Source organism: Pogona vitticeps, chromosome 1 (assembly GCF_051106095.1).
Source record: "Pogona vitticeps strain Pit_001003342236 chromosome 1, PviZW2.1, whole genome shotgun sequence".
Classification (NCBI taxonomy): domain Eukaryota; kingdom Metazoa; phylum Chordata; class Lepidosauria; order Squamata; family Agamidae; genus Pogona; species Pogona vitticeps.
The window spans coordinates 105,276,169-105,287,509 of NC_135783.1; positions in this window are offsets into that span (position 1 = coordinate 105,276,169).

Here is an 11,341-nt window from a genome sequence, read left to right on the forward strand (position 1 = left end):
AGTGGGGTCTTGACTTGAGAACTTAATCCGTATTGGAAGGCGGTTCTCAAGTCAAAAAGTTCGCAGGTCAAATCTGCATTTCCCATAGGAATGCACTGAAAACCATTTGATCCGTATCTGCTCTTTTCCGTCCATAGAAACTAATGGGAAGCTGCTATTCCGCCTTCGACCACTAGAGGGGGATATTTTGTTTCTTTTTTCCTTAGGTCAAGAAAGGTTCAGGGAAGGCAGGGAAAATACAGTCCAGGCAGTACAGGACCAGGCAGTCTGAAGACTCCCAATCCACTCTCTAAACGCTGGGAGGAGTGAGGAAGCAGACAGGCACCCTTTTCACTGGCCAGCAGTTAACTGAAAGTGCAAATTTTGCACTTTCCCTGCCTCCCACGTGGTTTTTTTCAGTTCTTAACTCAAATCTATGTAAGTCAAGTCAATATTTTCCTATGAGAGCGGTTCTTAAGTCAAAATGTTTGTAACTCGGGCCGTTCGTAAGTCAAGACCCCACTGTTACATTATCAGAGGTACAAAAATGGCAATATTAGGAACAACATACATACTGTGCCAATATTTAAAAGACAATTAGATTTTTGGTTAAAACTTGTATCTGTTACAGAAAATGATCAGTAAATGCTATCAGTAAATGTTTTTATAATTTTGATTGACTGTGCCTGGCCTTTTAAAACAACAACAACAACAATTTGCATTACCAGGAGTATGTTTTATTGTTAGGACTAAACCATAAACAAAAATAATTATTCCACAATTTCATGTTATGAAAATTTTTAATCACTCCTAGACTACTCTGTGTCCCACTGGTGGTACATATAGTACTGTTTATCAACCACGGTTATAAACTTCAATCTCTGATTTCTACATAAGCACAATTCCTAGTTTGTATATAACAAGCTAGAAACTGAAGGAAGTGAAACGTAAGTGTTTAGGCAGGAGTCAATGGAACAGGAAATTAAAGAATTTGTTCAGGTTTTTAGAGGTTCATGTACAAATTGTTAAACTCTGGATTAGCATTACATACAAATCGGCCCAATAAATAATTGTATCTGTTGTGTATGGCTTTCTTTCTTTCTGAAGAGCAGTCTTAATTATGAACAACTAATTCCAGTCCATCTTTAATCTGCAATCAACATTAATAAGCAGATAGAGATATCTAAATATATGGGTTGTTCTGGAGGTATGCATGTTGAAAGCTTCTGTGATTTCATAAACTTTGAAAATGTTTTTTCAAAAAGCATCTTTTTCTTGTTCGTTTTAAATTACCATAACACTATATTGTAAAAGGAAATGGTTTGATTTCATCAAGAGTTTGAGGCATTCTTGTTTTCCATTAACAGCTATTCCAATTTCAGACACGTAACAATTTTCTACACATTGTTCCCATCAAACTGTATTTGATGAGGGGATTACTAAATGCAAGAATGACTTAATGTGTCACTCTTTAATCTATACATCACATACAGAGTCAATATGGCTGAAAAGTTAATTGTATAATAAATGTTAATATGTTCTCATGTTTTGGTGGTAGAATCAACCTGTCTTAACATAAACAAATTTGCTTGCTAACATGCTTCCTGAGGAAAATGGCAGCATCATAAAATGAATATTGATAAGTTCCACAGTAGGATATTTCTCCCTTATTTATGCAGAGGAAGATGGAGAGATTTTACACAAGTAATGTTGATTCAAAACTTTCTTTGCTTGAAAGCAAATTTAAGTAATGTAATTTACTTCAAAATGTATCTGTTTAGGATAGAGTTTATTATTATTATTATTATTATTATTATTATTATTATTATTATTATTATTATTATTATTATTATTATTATTATTATTATTTGCTTGTTTGTGATGTGGGTTGCTTATTAATCAGTGTTTAACAATGTAATTACAGCTGTTTTTAGTCACAGTAGATAACACAGATGAATAAATGATCTGAAAGTACTGGCGTGTGTAAAAAGGGTAATGAATTCTTTTCAGAAGCCCATTAAATTTACTAGTAATAAATACAAAGAATGATTAATTAGAAAAAATGGTTTACTTCCTGAATATTACAACAAAAGTTCTCAGCATTTAATCATTTTGTTTTCCTTCATTTCCTTCTCTTCCAGTGCTATCATGGGGCGAGATATGTTCTTCTGATATGAGTTGAACAGTCCATTGAGTAGTCTACAGTTTATACTTTTTTATATTGGTGCAACAAATGTTGATGTGAATCCTATTTAGCTGCCACTTGTTCTGGTACCACTTTGATGCAAATTAATTACATACATATTTCTTTGAAGGAGCCCATATATACTGTAAGGTGGTTGAGCCAAATCTTACAAAATTAGCTTCCCCCATCAACTGCCCATAATTACATTTGCTTCAACTTGAAAATGATACATTTCTAAGCAAAAGATAGCCAATAGCCTGATTATTCTGACACACCTTAATTGGTTAAATAGGGCTATCACATGCATCCAATAGGTTTGATGATAAAATGGTTTGACTCACAATAAAATCTTACATTGAAAATGATATGGAACAAATTCTATAAAACCCATTGCCAATCACTCCAATAAACCTTAACTATACAGACTGCTAGGACTAACACATGACATTTTGCTGCTGAGGGCAAGCATTAAATGGTGTCTTATACTTGTAAGTCATAATACATTGTTCCCAAAGCCAACCAAATTACTTTGGCACCAAAGGCAGAAAATCCCACACCACAAGCAGCTCTCTACATATTTCTGGGAGTTAATTAAAAAAATACACACAAGCTGCTGCAGATAAAAGAATTTGCTGCTGTTTCATCATATGCAAAATCTGCTTCCAGAGTCCGCTGCCTTTATCTGTCTAACAGTAGAGCTAGAAGTCTGCGGACTTCTCTAAGCTGTTGAAAATTTATGGGGAAGTTGTTTATTCATAAAGGGTTTACACATGGGCAAAGACTATAGGCAACTACTACCCTGTTTCCCCTAAAATAAGACCTAACCTGAAAATAAGCCCTAGTATGATTTTTCAGGATGCTCGTAATATAAGCCCTACCCCCAAAATAAGCCCCAGTTAAGTGAAACTCCGCCCTCCACCATTGTGCAGCAACCAGAAGAAGATGACATGACTATTTGAATAACATACCGTATTTTTTGCACCATAAGACGCACTTTTCCTCTCAAAACAAGTGGGGGGAGAAGTGTATGTGTCTTATGGAGCAAATACTGTCCCCTCCACGCCACCATCGCTGGCTTCCGAGGCCTCCGGAGGCCTCAGCAGGCCCCGTGGGGGCCTCCCCCCCGGCACCATCGCTGGCTTCCGAGGCCTCCGGAGGCCTCAGCAGGCCCCATCGCTGGCTTCCGAGGCCTCCGGAGGCCTCAGCAGGCCCCGTGGGGGCCTCCCCCCGGCACCATCGCTGGCTTCCGAGGCCTCCGGAGGCCTCAGCAGGCCCCATCGCTGGCTTCCGAGGCCTCCGGAGGCCTCAGCAGGCCCCGTGGGGGCCTCCCCCCGGCACCATCGCTGGCTTCCGAGGCCTCCGGAGGCCTCAGCAGGCCCCGTGGGGGCTTCCCCCCGGCACCATCGCTGGCTTCCGAGGCCTCCGGAGACCTCAGCAGGCCCCATGGGGGCCTCCCCCAGGCACCATCGCTGGCTTCCGAGGCCTCCGGAGGCCTCAGCAGGCCCCATCGCTGGCTTCCGAGGCCTCCGGAGGCCTCAGCAGGCCCCGTGGGGGCCTCCCCCCGGCACCATCGCTGGCTTCCGAGGCCTCCGGAGGCCTCAGCAGGCCCCGTGGGGGCTTCCCTCTGGCACCATCGCTGGCTTCCGAGGCCTCCGGAGGCCTCAGCAGGCCCCATGGGGGCCTCCCCCAGGCACCATCGCTGGCTTCTGAGGCCTCCGGAGGCCTCAGCAGGCCCCATCGCTGGCTTCCGAGGCCTCCGGAGGCCTCAGCAGGCCCCGTGGGGGCCTCCCGCAGGCACCATCACTGGCTTCCGAGGCCTCCGGAGGCCTCAGCAGGCCCCGTGGGGGCCTCGCCCAGGCACAATCGCTGGCTTCCGAGGCCTCCGGAGGCCTCAGCAGGCCCCGTGGGGGCCTCCCCCAGGCACCATCGCTGGCTTCCGTGGCCTCCGGAGGCCTCAGCAGGCCCCGTGGGGATCCCCCACCACCACCATCGCTGGCTTCTGAGGACCTCCAGGAGGCTTTCCACTGGTAAGGTGCTGCTTTTTACTTTTTAAAAAAATGTTCTGGGTGGGTTTTGTAGGGTAGATTTGGGCTGGGGGTATGTTTCTATGTTGCTTTGTGTTTTGGTAATTTTTTTTGCAGTCTCAGCATGGGACTTGCTCTGTTTATTTATTTTTACTTTATTTTTTGGTATTTAAATATTAGTTGCTGCTTTTTACTTTTAAAAAATGTTCTGGGTGGGTTTTGGAGGGTAGATTTGGGTTGGGGGGTATGTTTCTATGTTGCTTTGTGTTTTGGTACTTTTTTTGAAGTCCCAGCATGGGACTTGCTCTGTTTATTTATTTTTACTTTGTTTTTTGGTATTTAAAAATTAGTTGCTGCTTTTTACTTTTTAAAAATGTTCTGGGTGGGTTTTGGAGGGTAGGTTTGGGCTGGGGGGGTATGTTTCTATGTTGCTTTGTGGTTTGGTACTTTTTTTGCAGTCCCAGCATGGGACTTGCTCTGTTTATTTATTTTTACTTTATTTTTTGGTATTTAAAAATTAGTTGCTGCTTTTTACTTTTAAAAAATGTTCTGGGTGGGTTTTGGAGGGTAGATTTGGGTTGGGGGGTATGTTTCTATGTTGCTTTGTGTTTTGGTACTTTTTTTGAAGTCCCAGCATGGGACTTGCTCTGTTTATTTATTTTTACTTTGTTTTTTGGTATTTAAAAATTAGTTGCTGCTTTTTACTTTTTAAAAATGTTCTGGGTGGGTTTTGGAGGGTAGGTTTGGGCTGGGGGGGTATGCTTCTATGTTGCTTTGTGGTTTGGTACTTTTTTTGCAGTCCCAGCATGGGACTTGCTCTGTTTATTTATTTTTACTTTATTTTTTGGTATTTAAAAATTAGTTGCTGCTTTTTACTTTTTAAAAATGTTCTGGGTGGGTTTTGGAGGGTAGGTTTGGGCTGGGGGGTATGTTTCTATGTTGCTTTGTTTTTTGGTGATTTTTTTTTGGCAGTCCCAGTGTGGGACTTGCTCTGTTTATATATTTTTATTTTATTTTAATTTTCAGTATTTAAAAATTAAGTGCGTCTTAACGTCCGGTGCGTCTTATGGAGCGAAAAATACGGTAGATTGTTGTACATGAAAAAAATAAAACATCCCCTGACAATAAGCCCTAATGCATTTTTGGAGCAAAAATTAATATAAGACCTGTCGTATTTTCAGGGAAACACAGTATTTGATGATGGTTTAAAGAGGCACTACGTGTCAACTCTCTCTGCAGATTTTTTAAAATTATTTGTCAGTTGATTTATACGTCATCTTTGATTTACAAAACAGAAGCAAATCTTGTGAGGTTGCTTAGATACTGTACATAAGGATGCATAGACCTGGGTCTCAGACATACATGGAGATCCTGAAATCCATCAACTATCTCTAGGAATCCAAAAACATGATTTTTGAATTTCTGAAGAGATTATATTTACCAAAATGCAGAAAAAATATTCACGTGTGGTTTTTTCTCCCTGTAAACTTTTTTTCTCCTTTTTTTTAAACAGATGGAATTTCAAATAACTATCAAAATATTTTGCAGAATTAGAAGAAATTTTCAGACATAAGTTTTTGGAAGAGTCATTTACTTCCATTCTGCCATGTATATTGGGGTGGGGGGGACCTCATGAACCCCATTATACAAGGATTCCCAGGCAAGAAATCTTCAAAATTTCAGAAGGATCAATACAGGTGCAAAGAACTGAGATATTCAAAATACAGTTTCAGGCTTTTAAAACATGCATGTGTCATCTTGTTGGACGCTTGACAATTTACTGTCCTTTCGTGGTGCCATCTCATTTCATTGGTACTTAGCACCCCTGCTCCAGCCATGTTCTGCTTGCAATTCCACATAGTAATGTCAGTCTTGCAAAAGGAAAAAATAATAATAAGGATTCCTACTCAGTAGATTTTCTTTTCTCTTTCCAGCATCTCTCTATTACAGGCTTTATTAAAATCACAATCCCATCCCTGAAGCACAGTGAGTGGAGAGTCCTTGATAGTAATTGCCTCAGAATCTATGCACAGACCTGCCAGTCACTTAATCACTCTGTCTCCCTCTCCCTGGGAACTTTTGCAGAAATGAAACCTACAATGCACTTGTTTTGTGCCCCTCCATTGCCACTTTTCCAAATCCCAAATTGTGCACAAAGTTTCAATCACAGTTCAGCTTCAGTTCCTGAGGCAACACAGCAGGGGGCTTAGTATGTATGTATGTATGTATGTATGTATGTATGTATGTATGTATGTATGTATGTATGTATGTATGTGTGTGTGTGTGTGTGTGTGTGTGTGTGTGTGTGTGTGTGTGTGTGTATTTATTTATTTATTTATTTATTTATTTATTTATTTATTTATTTATTTATTTATTTATTTATTTATTTATTTATACCCCACCCATCTAGACCAATGGTCTACTCTGGGCAGTATTACAAAATTAAAAAAAAAACCCCAAAGCACCAATAAACATGCAAAAATCCAAGATGTAAAAAAAAAATGTAAATATTAAGATACAGCAGGAGGAAAGCCTGCCTAAATACAGTGGTATTCCGGATTAATCATCGCTATCTGGAAACATCGCTAAACAGAACAAACTCACCGTTGAGTAAAGATCCTCCATAGGGGCGGCCATTTTCGGTGCCTCTAAAGCGAGGCAACACAGCGGGCAGCCATTTTGGAACCGCTGACCAGCTGGCCGAAAATGGGGCCTTTGGCATTTCCCCCCGCCGCTCAGCTGGGGGAAAATGTCAGCAGTCAGTCAGCGTTGGTGTTGGAAGGACCGTGAAGCCACCGCCGACCGCCGACATTTGTCTTCCGAGCTCTCAAAGGGCTTCCCCCCCCCCGACATTGGAGAACACCCTTTGAGAGCTCGGAAGGCTCTCAGCGGCGGTGGGGGCAGGGTAGGGGGTGTCCGGATGGCTTCCAGGCGAAGCACTGGAAGCCATCCGGACCCCCCTACACTGCCCCCGCTGCCGGGAGCTGCGCCGCGCCCGCCTATCCCAGCCATGTTGGGACTCCCAACAACACCAGGTTTAGAGTGGAGGGCTGGCTGAGTTGTCTACCTCGAGTCTGGCAGGAGGTCACAGTGCCAGAACAGTGAACAGATTTCAGGCATCTGTTCACAGTTTTTCTGTAATAGATGGCAACAGCACCTACACCGTATCTCCCTCTACCAGAGATCACTCTGAATGTTGCAAAGTCCCCCTCTGGGGGGGCAGGCTTTCTTATTTGATAAGAAGATATCTTATTTGATACCTATATCAAATAACTCCCAGATCATAGTAATGCAACACTCTTATTTAAATAAACTTTAAATTCTTTATAAATATTATTTAAATTACATTTTGGTACCATGATTGTTTTACTGTTCTTTCTTAACTTTACTTTAATTTTTGTCTTTTATAATTTATGATCTGTACCACAGTCCAACTCTTGATTTTATTTTCATTGAGAGATCAAACCTCCACCTTCTCCTTCCGCTTAAACTCAGGCAGCCCTGCCTAATATAGATAACTTGTTGTTGTTGTTTAGTTGTTTAGTCGTGTCCGACTCTTTGTGACCCCATGGACCAGAGCACGCCAGGCCCTCTTGTCTTCCACTGCCTCCCGGAGTTTGGTCAAAGTCATGTTGGTAGCATCGATGACACTGTCCAACCATCTTGTTCTCTGTCACCCCCTTCTCTTCTTGCCTTCACACTTTCCCAACATCAGGGTCTTTTCCAGGGAATCTTCTCTTCTCATGAGATGGCCAAAGTATTGGAGCCTCAGCTTCAGGATCTGTCCTTCCAGTAAGCACTCAGGGTTGATTTCCTTTAGAACGGATAGGTTTGACTTACAGCTGCTGAATTTCACAGGTTTAGCCAATCCTGTCCTGACTTTGTCAACTCCCTTTCAGCAGCCTCAGCCTTGGGCAACCGCACCCTGCAATGTTTCCAGTTCTCTATGGCAGGCAACAGCTCCGATTATTTCCAAGTATAAACCAAGGGACAGAGGAAACATGATGTAGCAGCAACTGGAGGCAATGACACTGGCTTGCCAGGAAACAAGAGGGCTTGACCAGAGGAAGACAGAGACAGAAAGACAACATGGAATTATATAGCTGATTTAAATTCTATACTGGACATCAGGTTATGCCCATGTGTAAAATTATTTTTTTATTTGCTTACATAAACAGATTATTAGATTCCTAGAACTCTGTGAGTTGTTATCCTGCATGACTTCTAACTCCTAGGTCAAATCCTCCAATGATGTTTACATCTGCTTTATTTTCTACTTTTTATGTTCCAGTTGCTCATGATTAATACCATATCCTATTTTGGTGTATGTTCAGTTTCCTGCTGGACATCTGATTTTAATTTCTTCTTCTTCTTAAGTAGCAGGAACATAGGCTTGAATTAATGCTATGTTGTAGGCTTTCCATGAAGTCTGATTGACAGTAATTAGCCAGATTTGCATAAAAGCCCATAACTGCTACATAACATCTCAATATTAGACCTAGCCAATTTCTTACAAATTTATCATTTCCATATTGAAAACGTCTTATACCAGACCCCTTTATTTCACTCACATCAATGAGTATGATTTTTAGACACTCAATTTCTTATTTCATCATTTCAAGTTTAGGTTGATTCATAATTATAACATCCCTGTATGTGCTATGCAGCTTCAGAATTTCTTTTTGCATCTGTGCACATCAGCAAGTGACTATCCCACTGCCTTAATGCAGCTGCTGAATTAAAAATAGCACTTCTCATATTTATCCTTTAATTTTTCCCGTTAAATGAATGAGTGCCTTCTGTTCTGGCAGTGTCATCTTCCAGCACCATCTCTTGATTAATTTGGAACTGTCTCATTGTAGGGGTTTCGAAGTATAAGGTTCTTCTATGTGACACTAACAGTGTCACTACTGTTGTCTGTGAAAGATCCTTCATTGGTGTTACCTTCCACTGCTGCTGCTGCTCTAGAATTCTTTCAGCCCAGCATCATTAAACCTATCAGTTCTCTTATTTTGATGTACCCAATAATTTCTGAAAAGGACAGATTAATCTGAGTTTGGTAGCTGACATTTGACTATTCCACCTTGGGTGACCCTGTTTGGAGTTTAGATGTGTAACAGAGCCTTTCAATTATATTGCTTGCAGCTTCCTTGACACACTAAAAGTCCCTCACCACATTAAGGTGTGCATCTAAGAGATCTTCCATAAGACCCAAGAAATTTAAGGGAATCCTAAATCAAGATTAAGAAAGCTAATGATCAATGGGGAAAATATTATCTGGTTAAGGCAAAATAAAGAGAATTTGGGAGCAATACACCAAAGAACAATATAGAAGAGAGAGAAGAATCACGTTATTTCAAAGACAAATCCTGTGATTAAGAACCTGCAGATTTAGAAAGTGAACTGAAACATCTTTTTTCCAAAGCACATGGGAAAAAAATGGCTAGGAACAGATTAGATACTAAGAGAGGTATTTGAAGCTACAGTGGGGTCTTGACTTGAGAACTTAATCCGTATTGGAAGGCAGTTCTCAAGTCAAAAAGTTCTCAGGTCAAGTCTGCATTTCCCATAGGAATGCATTGAAAACCATTTGATCCGTATCTGCTCTTTTCCGTCCATAGAAACTAATGGGAAGCTGCTATTCTGCCTTTGACCACTAGAGGGGGATATTTTGTTTCTTTTTTTCTTAGGTCAAGAAAGGTTCAGGGAAGGCAGGGAAAATACAGTCCAGGCAGTACCAGGCAGTCTGAAGACTGTCTCCCAATCCACTCTCTAAACGCTGGGAGGAGTGAGGAAGCAGACAGGCACCCTTTCACTGGCCAACAGTTAACTGAAAGTGCAAATTTTGCACTTTCCCTGCCTCCCACGTGGTTTTTTTCAGTTCTTAACTCAAATATAAGTATGTAAGTCAAGTCAATATTTTCCTATGAGAGTGGTTCTTAAGTCAAAATGTTCTTAACTCAAGCCGTTCTTAAGTCAAGACCCCACTGTACAAAGACTGAGCTGATTAAAATCCTAACAGGAATATGTCAATAGATATGGGGGGGGGGAAATAGCCCACAAACTGGAAATGTACATTTCAGTTCCAAAGAAAGGAGACATCAAAAATTGCAGTAATTGTAGGACCTCTGCATTACTCTTCCATGTATGCAAAGTGATGCTCAAGATTTTAAATAAAAACCTGGACCATATATCAGATGTTCAAGCTGAATTCGCAAAAGAAAAGTTGATTTACCTATTACATTTTTATCCTGTCCATCTAATGACCAAGTACTACTCTGGGTGGCTATCATCATATATATGCATAGATAGATAGATAGATAGATAGATAGATAGATAGATAGATAGATAGATAGATAGATAGATAGATAGACAGACAGACAGACAGACAGACAGACAGACAGACAGACAGACAGATAGATAGATAGATAGATAGATAGATAGATAGATAGATAGATAGATAGATAGATAGATAGATACAGTAGATGGATGGATGGATGGATGGATGGATGGATGGATGGATGGATGGATGGATGGATGGATGGATGGATGGATGGATGGATGGATAGATAGATAGATAGATAGATAGATAGATAGATAGATAGATAGATAGATAGATAGATAGATAGATAGATAGATAGATAGATAGATAGATAGATAGATAGATAGATAGATAGATAGATAGATAGATAGATAGATATGTAACACACAACTAAAATGCATTAGGAATCCTGTTGCCAATATACTTTGGGTACTGCAGCATTTAGAAGAAAATCAGTTTATGCTTTATACATAACAGAAAAAAAATTGACTGTGTGGATCATGGAACAATATGGATTATTTAAAAAAGGGTGTGCCACAACAGAAATCACCAATGACCTAGTGGTGCATAACAACATGAAACTTTGGACCATAGGCTACTTGCTGTATAAACTTTATATAATGTTTGGGGCTGGGTATTATGAGGTAAGCATGTAAAAATACGAGGAGATAAATAGGTACCACCTCGGTGGGAAGGTAACAGTTTTCTGTGTCTCGTTGCTCTGGCCACATGACCATGGAAACTGTCTTTGTGCAACCGCTGACTCTACAGCTTGGAAACGGGGATGCGCACCGCGCCCTACAGTTGGACACAACTGGACTAAATGTCAAG